The sequence below is a fragment of the Zalophus californianus genome, chromosome 12, assembly GCF_009762305.2.
Source record: "Zalophus californianus isolate mZalCal1 chromosome 12, mZalCal1.pri.v2, whole genome shotgun sequence".
Taxonomy (NCBI): domain Eukaryota; kingdom Metazoa; phylum Chordata; class Mammalia; order Carnivora; family Otariidae; genus Zalophus; species Zalophus californianus.
Genome location: NC_045606.1, coordinates 30,288,429 through 30,308,986, shown reverse-complemented (window position 1 = coordinate 30,308,986; position 20,558 = coordinate 30,288,429). Strand labels below are relative to the sequence as shown.

Here is a 20,558-nt window from a genome sequence, read left to right as displayed (position 1 = left end):
GTCTTCTGGGGGAAGGGCCTGCCACACTGTTACTCAGGCAACCCTATTTGGCAGAGTTGCCCTGGCCCCTGTGGCGGGGATGTGCTCAGTGAAAACCATTTTTTGGGGGCTTTTGTTCTCTGGCGGCTTTCCATGTCTCTTCTGAGAGTAAGAGCAGAAGAGATCATTTCTAATCCTCTGCCTCCAAGTAGAGAGATTTCAGTCTTTTCTTCAGTGAGCTCTCCAGGCCACACTATCTCCTTTTCTCTCTGTGCTGCTATAAACTGCAGCATCCTGTGTTGTGCTCCCCTCAGCTGTGCTCCCAGTCCTCGCCTCCAGGTTGGGGCACAGGGGCACGTCTCTGCCCTTTGTGCTTCTAAAACTGCCAGCCACCCCCAGTTTGCTCGCATGGCCCCACTGCTCCAGGTTTCAGTCCAGGGGGCTGCTTAAAGTCCTTTCTCTGTTGCTCCCAGTCTGTGAGTCTGTGCCCTGTCCCCAGTGTGGGAGGCTTTTGCACTCCTGTGTTATTTCACCTTCCCGGCGCCAGTGCTTATGGCAGCTCCCTCCCCCTTCCGTTTATCTTCCGACATCTGCCCGTGGAATCACGGCTCCCCACTTCATACCTTGAAACCAACTGCCTGCAATATTCTGTTTGTAGAGATCCAGATCTATCTTCTTAAATCTCAGGCTGATTTCGTGGGTGTCCAGATTGGTCTGGTAGATATCCAGTTCAATTCCAGGAACCGATTGGAATAGGGTCCCCTACTCCTTTGCCACCTTTTTCTACCCCCCCTCAAGATACTATTATTAGTGGTATTTTACAGAGGACAGAAAGTTAAGCAACCTGCCCATGAATCAAAGCAGGTCTAGTTTTAGAGTCTTGTCTTGTACTTAGATCAACTATATAATTCTGCTTTTTGGTTGAACGATCAATTACTATAGCTAAGACAATAGTTGTAAATACATGGTTTCTTTCAACACCAACTTTAAAATTCATTGTGATGGCAATGAAACAAGCATTTAAGCAGAAACATTTTAATAAAAATGTTAAAGGAGAAATTCACTTTTAAATTTAAGTTTTGAGAGGGTGATGGTTTCCACAGTATCATCTGTGAGTCAAATACTTAACAGTAAATGTAAATATGAGCCATTATTGAAACATTTTGAGGCCTTCATTAAAACAGTATGTGTAATTCAAGAATGTGATACTAGAGCAGCAATTTGAATACCCCTTTGAGCTCATTATAATGAAATTTAGGTTCTCCAGTAATGGAACTCTGGAGCACAGCCACCAGCCTAGTAGGGGGTTAACATCACAGCTCAGCTCTCTTGGGTGTGGAAACTGCCCTGCAGTTCCATCCTTAGGAGTAGGAGACTAACTCTCTGTTGGAGGGTGGTTCTGGGAATTTTGATGGAAACTCTGGTATCTTTCTGATACTATATTACCTGTAGGGGAGGAAAAGGATTAGATGACATTTCAAGATGTCTTCCAGCAATGGGTTCCTATTGGGGACTGACACAGAGGATGTGAATGTTGGCTGGACCTAAATTTCAACTCATCATGATCAAGGACTTGAACAGATCTGATTGTACTTGAATTAGGTTGTGGACACAGGCTAATTTTTCTGCTCTAAGGTTGAAATGGCTAGTTGTTAACCCTCCCTGTTTGCTTGGTTTAAGCATGTGATGGGGTAACTATGATTACAATTAATTTTGATTCCTTCTTATCAAAAAAAGGGACTGTAGAGTTTTTTTGCACTTATATCTAGGTTATATAATTTTGGCCTTATCTAGATACTAGTGAGTGATATACAAGTAGAGTGTGTTAGAGGAAATAGAAGATGAAAATGACTATAATATTGGAGAGTGGCATTGGTTCTTCAGAGAATGGGTACTATGGTTTCAAGTGTGAATGTTTGATTAGTTGCTCTTTATTAATGTGGTGTAGAATTTGTATCCAGTGGAAGATCCGTTTTCTAAGAGCTTCTGTACCGCTACATTACTATTAGAAAAAATGGTTTCAGTCGAATGGCAACATTTCTAATTTTTAAACTGTAAGATTAATCTGGATCAGCTGAGTAGATAGCCCTGCCCAATGAAGATTGTCCCTCAAAACTGAGAAACACTGGTTGATAAATAAAACATCTTAGCTTTGGGTATTGAAGTTGTGTCTGAAAGAGAAGAAATTATAACAGGTTTGAACTTACTTGCAACACTGGACTCCCAACTAATTTTCAGAAAATTAATTCTGTTCACGAGCCTCATTGTTAGCTGTAGTCTGGTACTGTTTGTGATATTAATGCCTTAGTTGACTTAGCCACTGAGAGATTTAGACTTCTCATTTGAGATTTATCAGTTGGGCACAGTTACAAATTCTTCCTCTCCTAATAAGGTAGTCAGTACATCTATATTGAGTGCCTATTACTTTTCTAGAACTGTACTAGGCTCTTGAACCACATTTGGTTTATGTGTCACCTCAGAGCTGTGCATTAGTCCTGCTGACTGAGGCATCCTCTCCTGCTCCCACAGCATGGCTAAGCTGCTGTGGGAACAATCCCTCATGTTGCTTGCAGAAAGAAGCTGACAGCGGCTTCATGTCCATGCTGTGTGTCTGTCCTGAAGCCCTGAAGTTTCCCTCTTGCCCCTGAAACATGGTGGGACCTACTCAGCACACTTCCATATGTGCAACCTACCAGTTGTGGGGAGTTACCATCCCATGTGGCCAAACTTTGACCAATGAGAGAAGGGGATCAGTGGCTAATTTCTTTCTTCCTAAGTCTGCACTGGCTCTCTGGAGATCCAGTGGCTTCATCCTGCCTCTCTGAAGACATTCTGCAAATCTGAGCATTCAGTTATAAGGAAGGTATGGCTACCTCGGTGACATACTTTCTTCCATTTGCTTTCTCTTCTTTCCTGCCTCACTTCTGCTTCCCTGGAATTGAACTTTTCAATAAAGTGTTATCACATAAGCTTTTGCCTCGAGATGTGTTTTCTGGGGGAGTCTGGGGTCATTCTGTTCTGAAAGAGAGAAATGTTTGGTGGGATTACAAGGTAAATCACGTGATATAATGTGATGAATGCAAGAGTTGTATACAGGAGCTGGGCATGTAAGTGAGGAAGAACTCTAGGTGTTGGAGGCCCAGTGAGTGAGGGAGGGATTCCCGGAAGGAGGTGCTTCCTCAGCTGAAGCTTGCCCAGTGAGTAGTGATTCACTAGCTGCCTGAAGCAGAGAAGGACTCTACGTGGAGGGAGTCGTGTAAGAGGCCTAAGACAACCAGGGACACTTGTTTTGGCTGGGGACATGCATGAATTAATAGCTGGTGGGAGATACAGCTGGAAGGTAGACAGGGCCGGGTCATAAATGGTCTTGAATATCCTACTTGAGAGATCAGTTTGGTGGATTCGTGGAGTGGAGTGGAAGCCATTTACCCCTCACAGTGAGTTGAGGGGTAAATGAGAGACAATAGCGGAAGATAGTACAGATTACTCTTTCCAGAAGAATGGCTGGGAAGAAATGGGAAGGAGCTGGAGGGGCACATGAGATGTATGTCAGAGTTCTGGCGGGAAACAGCTCACACAAAAAGCTGAACTGAATAGAATTTGATATAGAAACTTTTTTATGGAGCTATGTGTGTATTTTAAGGGGCCCAGCAACACAGGCACAAGGAACCAGCAGGAACAGGTCAAGAAGCTGTTAGCACTCATAGGCCCAAAGGGACCAGGGGAGGGAATGGAGTTGGAATGGAAGCTTAGTGGCTATGGAAGGTAGAAGGGAGATAAGTACTTCCCACCATTCTCTTGTCAGTGCTTCTCATTGGACAAAGTTAACCAGAATCCAGAAGATAAAGGAACTTGAATGAAAAAATCTAGAGAAGTCAGGCTCTCTGGGCCTAACTTGGGGCAGTAAGATTCGAGATGGATCTGAGGAGCAAATGATGAATCACCAACACACAGGGTCGAACGAGACTTTTTTTTTTTTTTTTTTTAATAGGAGAGACATGGGGGCACCTCGATGGTTCAGTTGGTTAAGCATCTGACTCTATTTCAGCTCAGGTAATGATCTCAGGGTCGTGGGATTGAGCGCTGTGACAGACTTGTGCTCAGCGCACGACTCTCTCTCTCTCTCTCTCTCTCTCTCTCTCTCTCTCTCTCTCTCCCCCCCTTCCCCTCCCTCTGCCCCTCCCCCCATGCACTAACTCTCTCTCTCTCAAACAAGTCTTTAAAAAAAATAATAGGAGAGATGTGAATAATTTACATGTGGAGAGGAGAGCCAGAAGAGAGGGAGGAGAATAATTAATGGAACAAGTTTGAGGAGAGGATAAGACCTGAAGAACAGATACTCGTTTTATAAAATAGGAAGGATACACTGTGACACGAAGCCCAAGGGAGGGAGCCAAGCAGGTGGGTAAGTTAGTGCCCGCACAGGCATGCACAGAAGGGAGACGTTTGAGGAATCTCGTGTCCAGAGAGCCTTTACTTTCTTGCTGAGGGAGAAGCCAAGGTTATCTGAGTGAAGGGACTGGTATATGGCTTGAAAATATTAGTGTGAATTATAGAATTGTCCTGAGGACCGTGGGAAAGTGAGATGACTGGGAAAGAAGCACAGAAAGACAGATGAAGGGGTCGGGGTCCAGCTGAGACAGGAAGTGCTAAGCACTAAAAGCAAGTCATAAAAGACAGAAGTACCCATAATACATATTAATAAGTAAATTGCTAATGTTAGTAGCTATGATATAGTGAAGACAGAATTTTCCTGGTGCTATTTTGACTCTTAGCTCTACATGTGCTTCTGGGTCTCGGATTTCTCACAATTCCATATTTCCTCAATTCTGAGGCACAATTTCTTTTAAAATGTGCCAGAGTTTTATTAACTCTTTTGAAGGAGGAGGAAATCCTTATTGTGTTCCCCATACAGGAATTCTTTTCCCAACCAGTAATAGTATAAATGTATCCACTTAATTATGTATCATTCTTCTTTACTTTCTCTGTCAAAGACTGAGTCTGTGCCTTCACCTAAAATAGCTAGATTCTCCTGAATTACCTCAATCAGCGGTCCTCGAGACTGGGTGGCATTATTTCTTTTCTCAACCTGTGCTCGGGGTCCTGGCCTGTGTTGTCTTGACCTGACCCAGCCTGTGTCTTGCCTTCCAGGACATTGCTCTCTACCTCATCTTCCTATTCTGTTACTCTGCCCTCCCTCTTGCATTCTCTCTACATTGTAGCTTTACTTGCTACCAAGACATTTGTCTTTTGTTGGCTCATGCCCTGGCTCAGCAGGGTTTAGGCATCTGGGAATTTATATCCTTAATTAGTTCTTAGCGTGTCATATGGTTAAGGTTGGACCGTGGTCTTACATTTCCTATTGTTTCTTTTTAAAAAAATTTCTACTTCCTAATGTAAATGATTTGAGCCTTGGTTCGTAAATAGCCCCAAAATTGCCAATGTTTCCACTGGTTATACTCCTGGCTTTGTTACTTGTAATTAAATACTATATCTTTGGAGTTATTCCAAAGTGTTTGGCAGATATCTCAGTGACAGTCTTTTTTTTTTTTTAAGATTTATTTACTTTTAGAGAGAGAGCGAATGTGGGAGGGTCAGAGAGAGAGAGAGAAAGAGAGAGAGAAGCAGACTCCCCGATGACTGCAGAGCTGGATGCAGGGCTGGATCTGACGACCCTGAGATCATGACCTGAGCCAAAACCAAGAGTCAGTTGCTCAGTGGACTGAGCCACCCAGGTGCCCCAGTGACAGTCCTTTAAGTTACAGGAAGTGGTTTTATTCTAGCATTTAAACATCACTGGTTTGTTCTGAGGGGATAGGTAACTTTGCTCCCTCTGGTTACATTACCTCTTGTGGGAGAGGTGGTCTTTTGCACACCCTCACTCGTGGTTGCTGTGCTGCTTCCTTGTGTAATTTCTTTTTTTTTTTTCAGACATTGTAAGCAACAAAGATAACATTCAATTCTTGGAATACTCAAATAACTCAAGTGATAATCAAATGAATGGATTGTTGACCTATTGTTAAGGTTGTAAAGGCCCAGTCCATGACAATTACGTCATTCTGCATAGTCGGTGACAAGTTTCTTTTGATAGGGATTTCAGAAATCTTCAGATTTACATCTTAGAATTGAAGAAATGTCGTAATTCTTCTTTCACATTGCTGCCATCAAGATCAAATCAGAACAGACATATGAAACATCTTTGTAAAGTACAATAAGCCGAATGGGTTACAGTCCTTCTTTTCTATGCCTAGTATAATGTGTAGCCTGGAATATAATAATTCAGTAAGAGGTTTTTTGGCACACAAGCCTAAATAATACTTTGTCTTGTGTATGAATAATCATCTCATGTTTATATAATGATCAGTTAATTTACTTATTCTAATAGCCTACAAGATAAGGAGAGAAGCTATTGCAACTTTATTCCAGATAAGAAAATCAAGGCTCAAGGTGCCCTGGGTGGCTTAGTCTGTTAAGTGTCTGCCTTCTGCTCAGGTCTCAATCCCAGGGTCCTGGGACCGAGCCCCACATCAGGCTCCCTGCACAGCGTGGCATCTGCTTCTCTCTCTCTCCCTCTCTCTCCCCCGACTCATGCTCTCTCTCTCTCAAATAAATAAATAAAATCTTAAAAAAAAAAAAATCACGGCTCAGAGTGTCTGGTGGCTTTCCTAAGGCACACAGCTGGAAAAGTGGAGGTGGTGGGATTAGAATCAGGGTCATCTCAGACTATGATTAGTCTGCTTAACATTTCTGAGCTGTATCGTAGACAAGGATGTGAGAAAGCACTGAGAAAATATTGTTTTTCCACAGATGCCCATAATTATTGGAGAACAGAATAAATTAGACTTTATAATTTCTAAGCAGTATGCCTTATATTTTTTGCCCTAATTCATTCCTGTGTGCAGAGACATGTATTATATTTTGGAAAGACAATTTAATTTTCTTGTTGGAAATGACTGTTGTATATTGCTTTTAAAAAAAATTATGAATCAAGAGAAACCTGTAGAAAGGGAAGCCATCCTTATCTGTACTTTCTAATTTTCCAGAGTCAGTATTTATTACATAATACAAAATAGGTAATATAAATGATAAGTTTTTTAAGATAAACATGCTTAGAAATATGACTGACATCCTAACAGTGGTTATTTCTGGCTGATGAGATTATAGCAGATATTTGTTTTTGTGTGTTTCCATATTTCTAAACTTGTCACACTGAACATGTATTGCTTTATAGTTAGAAAACAAAACATTAAATATTATTTTAAAACTATTGTAAGAGGAAAACAGACAATGCTGAATAATTAGAAGCCTTATGTGGAAATTAAAGATATCTTGGAGGAAGTAACTTGTGAAGAATTATTTTTACATTACTTTGAGGTCATGGATTCCCCAGGACACAGGGCGTTGAGATGATATTGAGCACAGGGAAGTGTGAAGAGGGATTGGGCAAAGGGAATTATTGATGGCTAAATTCTGCTTTCTGTGAAGTTCAGAGAGAGGTGGTGAGATACCAGCTTTTATATTGATTTCTGCATATAAGGTTTTAAGATTTATCATTTGCTCTCAGGATCTAACAAGGAAACTCTCATGGTCATGATGACATACTTCGGAGTTAGGCAGATTTAGGATTAGATTAGGTTCTAATTCTGGCTTTGCTACAGATCAGCTGTGTGACATTGGGAGGTTACTTAAATCTTTGCCAGTTTCCTTATCTGTAAAAACTCAACCTTAGAAGGTGGTGGACAGCATTGAGATTTGTGGGAAGAACTGGGCACTGTGACTGGTACATGTTAATCCATCATGGGTAGCAGCTGTCTCAACCACTGCAATCATCTACCTGATCTGGGGTTTGAGGTAGTCATGAAATGAGTGGGTTTCAGGGAACTACACTGTGTCTCAAGTATCTGTCAGCACCCTTGGTTGAAGGTGACAGCAACCCAGCTCAAATCAGTTTCAGCTTTAAAACAGAGTGTTTATTAGAAGTATTTTGGGGTAGTTCAACAAGTTGGTTGAAATAAGGAACAGCCATGGGAACCTCTGGCTCTTGAACATCTTAACCTCCTGGGGGGATGGTTATAATAGCTGCTTTAAAGTCTTTGATAATTTTAATATCTGTGCATTTTGAAGGTTATCAAATATTGGTATCTTTTCTCTTGTGTATTGGTCAGATTGTTCCCGGTTCTCTGTATATCGAACAATTTTGGATTCTGGATATTTAAAATATTATGTTCCAGAGGTCATAGATACAGAGAACAGATTGGCGGTGGCCAGAGGGGGCGTGTGTGTGGACGGGTAGGCAAGATGGATAAAGGGGATCAAAACGTACAACTTCCAGTTAGAAACAAGTCCTGGGGCTGTAATGCTCACATGGTGACCATAGTTAATAATGCTGTATTGCATACTTGAAAGTTGCTAAGAGAATAAATCTTAAAAGTTCTTCTCACAAGAAGAAGATCTGTACATATGTGTAGTGATGGATGTTAACTAATTGTGATCGTTTTGCCCTATATACAAATACTGATCAGTGTGTTGTGCACCTGAAACTAATCTAATGTTATTTGTCCAGTGTATCTCAATTAAAAAAAAAAATTCTGCTGTGAGACTCTGGGTCCTTTGACAATCCTTTGTAAAGTTTTCTGTTTGTGTTAGCAGGCGAGTGCCTGCCGGTTAGGTTCAGACCACAGGTCACCTTTTGTACGTGGCAGTTCCGGTGTTAATTCAGTTTTCAGAGCATTTGCTATGTTTTCTTTTCAGTGGTTGGCGTTGTCTGCCATATGTTGAGCCACTCAGGGTTTCGCTGAAGCGATGGTTCACAGCTTAGTTGAGTTGTCTGTGACTGAGCTGTGCTGCTTTCACTATATGCCACACAGCCCCAGCTTGAACGGGAGCCCGGGGCTTGTGTTGTTGGTTCCTACACAGAACCGGAAGACCCCCTTCCCTGTTCCTGTGGGATATTTCCTCGGTGACTCCCTTTTTCTATTTTCTCTGGCCAGAAAGATGGATGACGCCTCCATGCTTTTCTGTAATTCTGCCTGACTATAGCGAAGTGGCAAGAGAAGGAAGGGAGAGCAAGAAGGAGGAGTCTCTCAGGAGCCCCTGTTCAGTTCTTTTCTCCGGAGATAGGTTTTTTTCCTGGAGGTATTAGCTGCCTGCCTCCCTGTGGCCTCAGTGCTGTTCTACACCTGGGGCTGGCCTCGGGGCAGGGCTGCAGGAGAAAACCCGAGGACACAAGAAGAAGCGCAGGGCCCCCTCCTCCCCGCCCCACCGGTCTCCAGCTCACAGAGTTCACTTGCCCTGGTCTGGGGGCCAGAAAGGGAGGATTCTCCTGCAGTCCGCGCCTACCGGACAGTTCCCGGATTTGGCCCACCTTCAGCTCAAAGCCAGGAAATAAAGCAAGAAGGGAAGCCAGCAGACGAACTCCCACTGTGCTAGTTGTTAGTCAAGTTGTGATTTTCTTCCCCAGCCCACCTGCTATTTTTTGTTTTGTCTTGATTTTTGTTTTCTGGGCAGGGTGGGGAAAGAGAAGCTGTAGTGGGCTTTCTCCATCTTGGCTGACACCAGTGAGTACTTATTGATACTGGCCAGATAGCATGTTCATTTTAGGGTGTTCTGAGATTGGCTTTCCAGTCAGAACTGCGTGGAATCTTAGAATAGCTCCCCAAAAGGTAATGAGGACAAGGGACATGCTGTTACCTAAAGAAATGGTAGAAGGATGCTAGCCAGACAGAACAACTCTTACTCTTTCTGAATAAAAAGAAAAACCTATTCACAGATACTTTGTTTCCTAGGCGTGTAGTTATGACAGTAGGTGTTATTAGGATTTATTAGGATTTTTAAAAATTCTGTTTGAGAGATTTTTATAACATCACTTGAGTGCAAAAGAACTTAACTAGCTTATTTTTACTTAGCTCACAGAATTTGCAAGCAAAACCATGATTTGGATGTCAAATTGTCCAGAGCCACTTATCACCTCTTCTATTTCTGTAGACACTCTTTACAAAAAGCTCAATTTCAAGTGGCAGTGTTGACGATTATTGGCGTTTGAATTTAAAATGTATTTTTATAAATCTGTTCTGGCTGAAGTCTTGCCAGTGGCTTAGCTGGATTCAGGTGTGGAGCTGGCCTTTTCCTGAGCCAGATTATGAAGTCAGTAAAGTGTATTTTCAGAACCCCTCCACCTCCTTGTTCTCTTTCCTCCCATTTGGCTATTCGTATTTTTCTTTTCCTTCTGTCTGCCTGCTTATACTTAAGCTCTGGGTCTTTTTTTTCCATGCTACCTGGTACAGAATTCATCTGATCCATGTCTTGAGACCTTTGCCCTTAAGGCCTTGCTGGGCAATTGACACTCATCAGAGAAACTAAGGAGTGACGATGGAATAATCCTTCAGCGATATCCTTTGAATTTTTGCATGTCCTACCAGGTGCCTTATCCTAAAGTCAGGAGAAATAGGAACATTTTTAATGTCTTAGCAAAGCACCTACCTGAGCTTAGAGAAAGCAATACATTGTAGCTGTAAAAAAATTTGAAGATAGAGAATCACAAAAGAGAAAATAGAAATCACTATGTTCAGCACTCAGTTCACTGTTGTCAGCATTTGGGATACATACCTGAGTCACATTTTCATGTGGTGATTATACACTCATATACTTTAAAAGGGTTCAGGCGTAGTGTTTCTTAACCTTGATATTACACTTAAATGCCAGAAATAGTTTTGTTATTAAATATGGCATCCTACTTTAGGATATACATATCCTAGTATTATATATTACGTATGGCATTATCATTTTAGAATGGACTCCATACAATCCTGTCATGAGAACACAATACTTTATTAACCAGTCTCTTATTGTTGCACATTTAGATTATTTTCAAGTTTTTAGTATTTTAAATAATCCTAAGATGCACACCTATTGTGGTTTCCTTGGGTTACGTGCCTAGAAGTGGAAGTGGGATTGATGTGTCACGGGGTGTATTTAATACATTTCTGAAACTTTGGATGCAGTTTCTCTTGGTGCTTATTAAATAGGAAGTAGTTGCTCAAATTTGGCAGAAGGAAGGGTGCCTTTTCAGTTTCAGCCTGATTCATATCAAAAAATTTGTAGTTCCTATTTCAGGCAGATAAGCTTGCAGTCATATGTAATTAGACATTAACAGGTGGATTTCCAAGGATTTAGCTTTTCCCCCCTTTTGGAAAATTAAACTTCTACATACCATTGTACAGGTTTAATTTGGGTTAGAAGAAAAAAAAAGAAAAAAAATTACCTCCACTCAAGAAACCCTTCAAAACGTAGACCGATTCTCCCTCCCTCCTAGGAAATTCTGTCTTAGGACGTGGCAGATCTCTTTCTTGTTTGGATGTTGTTATAGAATGGGGATTGGTCCCACCTTCGGACTGGGCAAATTTGGCTCCTACCTTGGTCTCTGCTGTAGAGGGCCTAATTCTGATCCTCCTCCAGTTGTGATAAGGCACCTCAGTTTAGACCCTTGCCCTTGGTCCTGCAAATGTTAGGGGTGAGCCTGGAAGAGAACCTGCTACCTGGTGCTTCGTTACTGTCCATGTGTCCTGAGGCTATTACCAGGGACTGGCAGAGAGAGCCTTCCAAGCAGAGAAAGAGTCATGTGCTAGAGCCTGGAGGCAAGGAAGACGGTAGCATATTTGATCCCCTTATGGGGAGTGTCCTGGAGGAGCAGGAGCAGAAGATGGGTGCCACTTAGGCTGTTGGTGGTAGTCGTCCAGGCAGCAGGAGATGGTCATTGACAAAGGACAGTGGCCATGATGACGGAGATGAGACCCTTGCCGCCTCTGTAGGGCTATTGTGTGGCCCAATTCGAGTAAGAAAATGTGAAGAAAATTGTTTTGGAAAGCTTTTAAGGTTCTGCAGATGTTATTAGTGTTATTGTTAATAACAAAAATAATTATTATATTTGTGGGCTATGGACAAAATTGAGATTCCAGCTAATCTCAATTCTAATGTAAGCAGATGTGAAAATCAGCTGAAATGATAGGGTAACTCTCTGTCCTAATGTGAGGTGTCACATCCTCCGAGGGCTCCTTTGGGAGCAGGAAGGTGGCTTGGCTAGTCTTGGGGATGGTGGTCCAGGTGGAAAGGATGGCAGTGTTGGAGTTGGCTGGGCTCGGGCTTCACTGTTGTTGGGGAAGTGTCCTTGAGGTGGGTCTCATCATTTAGTAGGTGGCTGTTCACATGGTCCCCTGTTGTCAGTAAGGCCTTTCCTTCCGTCTGCTGTGCCCATGTCCCTGAATCTATAAGCTCCCTAATTATGTTTTTCTAGAGGAAATAATTCTTGTCTCTCATCATGATGAGGGGATTGGGAAGGAGGGGTCTACATTCTTCATCAGATTTTCAACCAGTCTTGCTGCTGGTAGATTTTTTTCCTTTCTGAGAATCTTGGTGCTTTCAACTCTGAGAGTTCCTGCAGCTCAAATCCACTTTCTTCTTGTTATCATCTGCCTATATGTAGCCCTTAGCTTTCAGAGTTTCTTCCTTTGATTAATCACTAAAGCTCATCTTGTGCTTTTCATCTTCCAAAAAATTGTTGAAAACTGAATCTATTGTCATTTTCACTTCTCATCTCTTTATTTTTGTCATCTTAAAGTATTACTGTTTTCACTCCTTGCTCGCTTGAGAAATTACTCTTCTTTGGGTTTGTGGGAGCAAAGAGAAACATATATTTAATTCACATTTAAATGTAGTTATAGAATAACATAATGATTACATGTGTTTAAGGACTTTATAACACATTTCCCTCAGTACTTTCTATGAGAGTTTTAAAATTAACATTTTTAATATTGATACTATAGATTGTCTAGCTGTAGATTTCTTGAGAAAATTGAAGTTTCCTTCATATCTTAATCAGTGAACTTGGTTTAGACTTTATTTTTTTGGAAACTTGCCCTCACAGTGCAGGAGAGTGATGGAGGTAGTTGACTTTCCTTTATTAAGAACTATGAAAATATGAGATATAGACTATAATTGTACAAACATAGATTTTTTCTTTCAAAGACAAAGAGGAATTTGGGTGCAGAGTGTTGGTTGAGTTGCTCAGGGTCTTACATTTTGATGCAGGCAGGCTGGGTCCAAGGACCCACAGGGTGTCCTGCAGGACCAGCCAAGGGAGTCCTTGGCTTCACAAAGGTTGGAAGTCAAACATGAGCCAGCAGGAGGTGAAAGCAGAGCTTATGGAAGAGAGAGAGAGAGAGAGAGAGCAGATACAGACAGTCTGGGAGACCTGGAAAGGAAAGGAGCATGAGTCTTGTCTTTGGGGTCTGGAGGTTTTAGTTGAGGACAGTGGTCTGGTGCACCTGTCCTCTTGGGCATACAGGAGCCGGTTAGAACAAAGACAAGAGCCAAGTGTTAATCTGTGGGCCACGCGGCCTTGGTGTGGAGATAATCTAGTGCCGGCGGTCTGGAATAAGTATATAATAGCTTTGTCAGGTCATTCTCACCTGGTCCTTCCTTAGATGTTATCTATTCTAGAGAAATCCTTAACTCTTGTCCCTTACAAGGAGGACATATGCTATTTGCATTATAAGGCCTGTGCAGAGCGGGGTGGGGGTGCAGATCCTAGCAAGGATAGAAGCCAGAAAAGAAGCAAAGGAAGGAAAACAACTTTTTTTCTCACAGGGCCCCTTTCATTTCCTGATATCAGTTTCACACTGGTAGAGGTGAGATTGGGACCTAGGTCTGTTGTTGCCTGTTTATTGCCTACCTCTTTACAAGCTTGCACGGAGACACCATCCAAGGAAAATGGTCTAAGCTGGATCTTTCCGAGAAGCCCTGGGCACTTTCATTGACATGAAAACATAAGCCCCATGAGAGCAGGGACTTGGCCATTTGGTTCACTGCAGTATCCCCAGCATCCACATGTCTTCAATTGGCACATGGGTGGTGCCCAATAAATCTATACTGGTTTACACAATGAATACTTGTAAGGCCTTATTGACAAAGATAGACAGTGAACTCAGATTTAAAACATGAACTCTTTCAAAATAATTTCTAAAAAGCAGTAGTGTCTGCAAATGCAGAGAAGAGGATGTGTCATAAATAGATCAGATACCTATTACTTTACTTAGCCTGAGGTTCCCATGGTAACTTCATGTTCCTTTTATAAAAGAAAAATCTGAATATAAATATTACTGCACACTGCCACTGTGCACACGTACTTGATAATATAGGCTAAAGAAGTTTTTGTTATAAGGTGGTTGTGTGTCTGCATGAAGTATTCTCACACTTTTGACCTTCCCACAGAAGTCGGATGAGTATGCTCACTCATGGGAATTGGAGTTGAAGTATTGGTGCGATGCACTACCATCTCATGCTCTCTTTCCTTCTTGCTGCCTTGCTTTCTCAAGTATGGGTGCCAAGCTCTTTGCTGAGCACTTCAATCCCAGAGCTTTTGTCCCAGATGAGCTGCAGTCTCATCAAATACAGGGCTGTGCTGTTCTCAATGCTTTACATAAAAACATTCAGAGAGAAGGAACCCTCTTTGAAGGAAATGGATGACATTAGCTTCTTTTGGTTCCATTCCTCTGTGTGTGTTCTCTTAGGGATCATCACTTTTTCTTCTTTGAGGCCCGAGGCCTCTTACTGCCTCTCTCCTTTTGATTCTGTACTACAATTTGTGCTCATCTAGCGGGTCTTGATAATTAACTGTGGTCACCTCTTAATTCACTACCAAGTCTAGGTAGGGGGTGTGTAGGAGCTGAATTTCTCAAGGGCGGGTCACTGCCATGAACAAACCTCAGAGTCCAGAAGTTCAGGCGTCTGTCTCTCTGTCCTTAGGCTGCTTTATTTCACTGCATACCTTCAGGCCTTATCTCGCTGTTTGTCACACCCTATCACCCTGGCTTATTTATGAAGGATCTGGTGGCCCTAGAAGACTTAAAAATCCTGCTATCTTTCCGGGATTTTTCCTCAAAGCCTTTTCTGGTGGTTTCAGCTCACGGATATTTGGTCTGACTCTGAAATCATTATATAATGAGGTCACATCATGCACAGTCTACCTTATTTTTCCAGAAAACATGGCCCCTAAAAAGCAAGCCATTTGCATTTTAGGAAATAGGTATCTGCTGGAAGGCTTAGGGAAAAATTGGCTGTGATGAGTTGATTGGGAAGTGCTACAACATTGTACTGAATGGGGGAGTTAAAGGGTTTTTGTGGGTAATTTTCACCAGCTGGAGTTTTTACTTGAACACTTACCTGTGATGCTACTGTTCCACTTTGGAGCCCTTCGTCTTTATGCTCTCTTATAGAATGATACGGTATGTGTGTGTCCTGTCAACTCCAACAAAAACAGAAGCTTACTGAGTACAAGGTCTATGTGTTTTAATTATTTTAAATCTTCCCCATAGCACTTAGGCCATAGTACTTACTAATAATTAAGTGCCACGTAGTAAAGAATGATATATGTTAATGTTAATGTATAAAAATGATATATTTTGGTACAGGCATAGATCGTTATATATGTTAATGTTTTATATAAAATATGTGTCAAGATATGTATGTATATATGCATATTATTTTTGTATGTGAGATATATTTGAAGTATTGGCTAGCCTATGTGTAGTTAAATTGTAACAGTTGTCATCATAATTGGGAGATGATACCCCAGATTTTCTGTGAGTGCCATGAAGCTTTTGTACTATAAATGACTTTTGCATTTGGGGGTGTCAGAGGAAAGCAGAACTGTCAGTAGTTCAAGTAATAAAAACAGATTTTATTCAGAAACTGTTGTAATAGTAGTAAAGAGACCTTAGTGTAGAACTGGGCTCACTTCTGAATACAGCATGGACAAGTGAGGGTTTTTAGGCAAGGAGCAGGGTCGGGGGGTTCAGTGGATGAAAAATTACTAAGAGGACCCATCAGGGGTGGGGGGGATTCTGGCTAAACTGACTTCTAAAATTGGGTGATGCAGAGCTGAACATGGAAGCCCAAAGGCCAAGGCTTCTATGGGAAGAGAGCATGTGTGTATGTGGGGGAGGGGGTTGGTGGGGAGAGGGATGTACCATGATTTCTACTGAGGGATAATCTTTCCTTAAGTGCTTGGTGATCAGGAGTAATTCCATGTTCTCTTTCTTTTTTGGGTTGTTTCCTGGTTCCCATATATTTACATTGTAAATTTTTCAAAGGATCCCATCATTTTGTTATTTGGGGCAGTGTCTCCATGCCCCAGCACTCTGGGATTGGCAGACCTGTCTAAATAGCCGCCATCTTTTGAGTGGAGCAGGGCCAAATGCTTCGTCCAGTTTATGATTTGGAGAGTATGGCTTGTGAGCTGACATTTTGTTGTTCTTAGAGTGCACTCTGACTCTTGTCAGTCTGTTTGGTGATAAGCTACCTGCAGGCTGAAATGGAGGGAAAATTGTCAGGAATTCTATCCCGGCAACTTGTCAGGAAAACTTGTGAAACATGTTGAAATAGGCAGAAAAGATTACCAGTTGTCCTGCGTGGTGCCCTTTGCTGAAAGATCAGTTCCGGTGGGATCCTACATTGTCTTTGAACTATGTTACAACATTGTTGAGTTGTAGGAAACCAATAGTCATACAAATGACTCCTGTCCATGGAAATGAGAGTGTGTTTCATCCTTTGAATGCAATGGACCAATTACCCTCTGGATTTTTACCCCTCGGCATCTCTTAGTTCATTTCACTTTCCTGATTGCCCGCTTCTGTGTGCTCTTTGAATTTTCCTTTAAACTGGTTATAACATTGTTATTGATTAACTTGCTGATTAATGATAAATAAGATCTTTGATGTGTATTAATTCCATATTTGTATAAGAAAATTTTTTTACCTTTTTAATTGCTCTTTAACACCTGGGAAATTCTCCTTTCCAAGGGAACAATTTAAGTGTTCAATGGTTAGGTGGGTCTGTGGCTAGAGTTTTGGGGAGTTGGCTGTAAATCAGTACCTTGAATGCCACTCAGAATTTTTGAGGAGTAGATAGTTTATCTTTAGTGATTTTACTACATCACAGTATTTCTTACATCCTTGCTATGGATTTAAGGGTCGCTTTCAGAAATAGATTTAAAAATAAAATGCTTTATTACCAGCCCAGATGAAATAGCCTATTAAATAATTTAAAATCCTTCTAGCTTGGGCTACAATCTAAATTCCTGACCCTAAGTGCTGCCCTCTCCATGGTATAGGTCTGCATTTCAGTATTTTTAAATTATAAACAAACACATTAAAGCTTCCTGCAGCAATCCTGAGAATTTTGTGACATAAGGGTAGTTGTGGCCCTTTAGAGGAGGTCACTAATCTGGAGGAGGCAGGTAGGATAAAGAATTTTAGGAAAACTAATTGGCATATGACATCTACCATTGCAGCTAGAGAATACAATATGCCTTTGACCTGTTCTTATTGCCTTCCTCATCCCCTAACAGACAGTTTGAACGACACAGAGGCAGTGGTCCAGTGGTCCAAGAGAGGTTTCTGAGCTTCCTATTTATTCTGGGGCCTTCATTTGAAATTCATGTCAGACTTCTCAGCATCATTATTTTGCAAGGATGATAACAAATTACCTGCGTTTTACATATGAGGGCCAGGAACTTCTCAGTGGGACATGAAAATAGGAAAGATTTCCTCATACAAATAACTGGGTAGAAGAGAAAAAAGAGAGTCATTATGTAAGTGCATGGCTGGTCAAGGCAAGGCTGGTCAATGGGGACTTGTGATAGGCTAAAGAATGCTCCCCCACCCAAGTCCTAATCCTTGGAACCTATGAATGTTACCTTTAGAGGTGAATAAGAATCTTGAGTTGGGAGATTACCAGGGTGGGCCCTAAATGCAATCACCGCAGGAGGAGAAAGAAGGCCACGTGTCCACCGAGGCAGGGACTGGAGTGATGTGGCCACAAGCCAACTAATGCTGGTGGCCACCGGAAGCTGGAAAAGGCAAGGAATGGATTCTTCCCTGGATTCTCCCAAGGTAGCCTGGCCTGGCTGATGCTTCAGTGGGACTTGAAGACAGAATTGTGAGAATCCATCTCGGTGTTAAGCTGCTAACTTTGTGGTGATACATTACAGCAGCTGTAGGAAAACCAATATAGATTATGCTACCTTGTAGTGGGGGGCTGCTGTAACACATACCTAAAAAATGTAGAGGTGGCTTTAGAATTGGGTAAGGAACAGAAATTGGAAGTATTTGAAGGCACATGATAGGAAAAGCCTGGATTGCCTAGAACAGACTATTGGCAGAGATAGGGATATCAGAGACTCTGTCAGCGAGGACTCAGTGAGGAGCACAGAGGACAAAGCTGAGACTGTCTTAGAGAAAATGTAAACTGTCATAAGCACAATGTTGCTAAAAATAGTAAAGGTGCTGTTGGTTAGGGCTGAGAAGAAGATGAGGCATATGCCTTTGGAAACTGGAGGAGAGATGATCCCTGTTATGTAGTAGCAGAAAAGGTAGCAGAATTTTTTTCTCTGTGGTGTGGAAGACAACACTTATAAGTGACGAACTTGGTTATTTCCAGAGGAGATTTATGTATTGAAGGTATGGCCTGGTTTCTTCTTGCTGGTTATAGTAAAATGTGAGAGGAAATAGGCAAATTGAGGGGAAAATTCCTAAACAAAAAGGAAACCAGACTTGATGATTTGGGAAATTCTCATTTTGTTCAGATTGCAAAATTGTAAAATTAGGAGGCCCACACATAGTTGGGAAACTAGGCTGTGGAGAGAAAGAACCCCAAGAATGTGTCTGGAAATTCTTTTGCTAGTGCTACAGAAATAAGGTGTCTGACTCATGGGTCTCTTTAACCATTTCAGCAGAAGCCGGGAATAGGGATGGGATTGTCTAGGAAAGATCTATGGAGGCTCATCTGTCTAATGGCATGAATCCTTTGACATTCACAGGAGACCCACAAGGGGCGCCTGGGTGGCTCAGTCATTAAGCTTCTGCCTTCAGCGCGGGTCATGATCCCAGGGTCCTGGGATGGAGCCCCGCATCGGGCACCCTGCTCCGCGGGAAGCCTGCTTCTCCCTCTCCCCTCTCCCTGCTTGTGTTCCCTCTCGCTCGCTGTGTCTCTCTTTGTGAAATAAATAAATAAAATCATTAAAAAAAAAAAAGACCCACTAGGTTTTTGATAACATCAGCAGAAATACTGCCACCTTGAACTGAAAGGGACAGAGGTGGATGAAATGGAGGAAGGCTGTTGGAATCCCAAAATTTTACAGGCCAGAAATAGCCTACTAAAATCACTCAGCTGCACACATGTTCTACTTTACAGAAAACCAAACCAAACCAAACCAAACCTAAGAATGACTCTGAGGGTGGAGCCCTGGGCCCCATGTTGGGGCTGTAAACTAGAGTGGATTATTTCTAGGCCTTAAAACCTAATGGAATCCACCCTGCTGTATTTTGAAATTACTTGGGACTGTCGACTTATTCCCTTCCTTCCTCCCTTCCAGTTTATCCCTTTTGGAATGGGAACATCTGTAACTGTTGTTAAGGTCCAAACTCCTTGTATTTTGGAAGCAGGTAACACAGGTCCCAGATAGAGAGGAATTTTGCCCCAGTATGGATCATAACCAGAGTGTCCCCATACCTGATGCAGAGGATTACATTTGGAATTTTTGAGCTGATGAGATACAGATGAGGTTTTGGACTGGGAGTTGATGCTGTAATGGGCTGAGACTTGAGCTGATGTTGGGATATGGTGAAAGTATTTGGCATGTGAGAGAGACCTGCATCTTTGGGGCCAGAGGGTGGACTGTGGTGGGCTGAATAGTGCCTACCGCCTGCACCCGGAAGAAAAGATATGCATATCCTCATCTCTAGAACCCATGAATTATCTTTTATGGAAAAAAGGACTTCAAAGATGTGATTAAGTGAAGATGGGGAAATTATTCTTTATTATCTAAGTGGATCCTAAATGTAGTCACAAGTGTACTTACAAGCATGAAGCAGAGGGAGATAAGACAGAAGAGGAGAAGGTAGTGTGACCACAGAGGCAGAGACTGGAGTGATGCTTCCATAAGCCAGCGAATGCCAGCAGTCACCAGAAATGGGAAGAGGCAGGGAGCAGATTCTCCCCTCGACCGTCTGGAGGGAGGCTGACACCTTGATTTTGGCCCAGTGATACCAACAGATAAATTGGTGCTTTCTTACATGGCTGTGTGGTGACTTGCTGCCGGCAAGCATGGAAAACTGACCTAGACATGGGGGGATATCATAGGGTTCCTGCTTATCTGTGTACTCTTGTATTCTGTTTGAATATGAGCCATCCTTAAGATGACTGGTAGACTGTGTAACCATCAGGCTTTTATATTAGAAACTTGTACTACTCCTTCTATTTTAAAACAGTGACCGTCTATTTGAAGCCTAATGGCATTACGAAAACTGAGAACACTGGTAAATAAACACAAGGCTGGACTTGGGCTCTCAGCTATGCTACATACTAGCTGGCTGTCTCTGGCTAAATCACTGACCCAATCGGAGTTTCAGTGGAACAATAGTAATATTATTCACGGTCCTTCCTGAACCATATAATTGCTAATGAGTATTTAATGAAATAGATGTATGTGAAAGATACCAGATAAATAATGTACGGTCCTATAATGT

General features: G+C 42.0%; 1 protein-coding gene across 1 annotated transcript in view; it reads left to right on the top strand.

Annotated features, from left to right (window-relative positions):
• The window catches only part of ELAPOR2 (endosome-lysosome associated apoptosis and autophagy regulator family member 2), a 186,066-nt gene that overhangs the window by 66,103 nt on the left and 99,405 nt on the right, over positions 1–20,558 (top strand). The gene's annotated exons all lie outside the window — the stretch shown is intronic.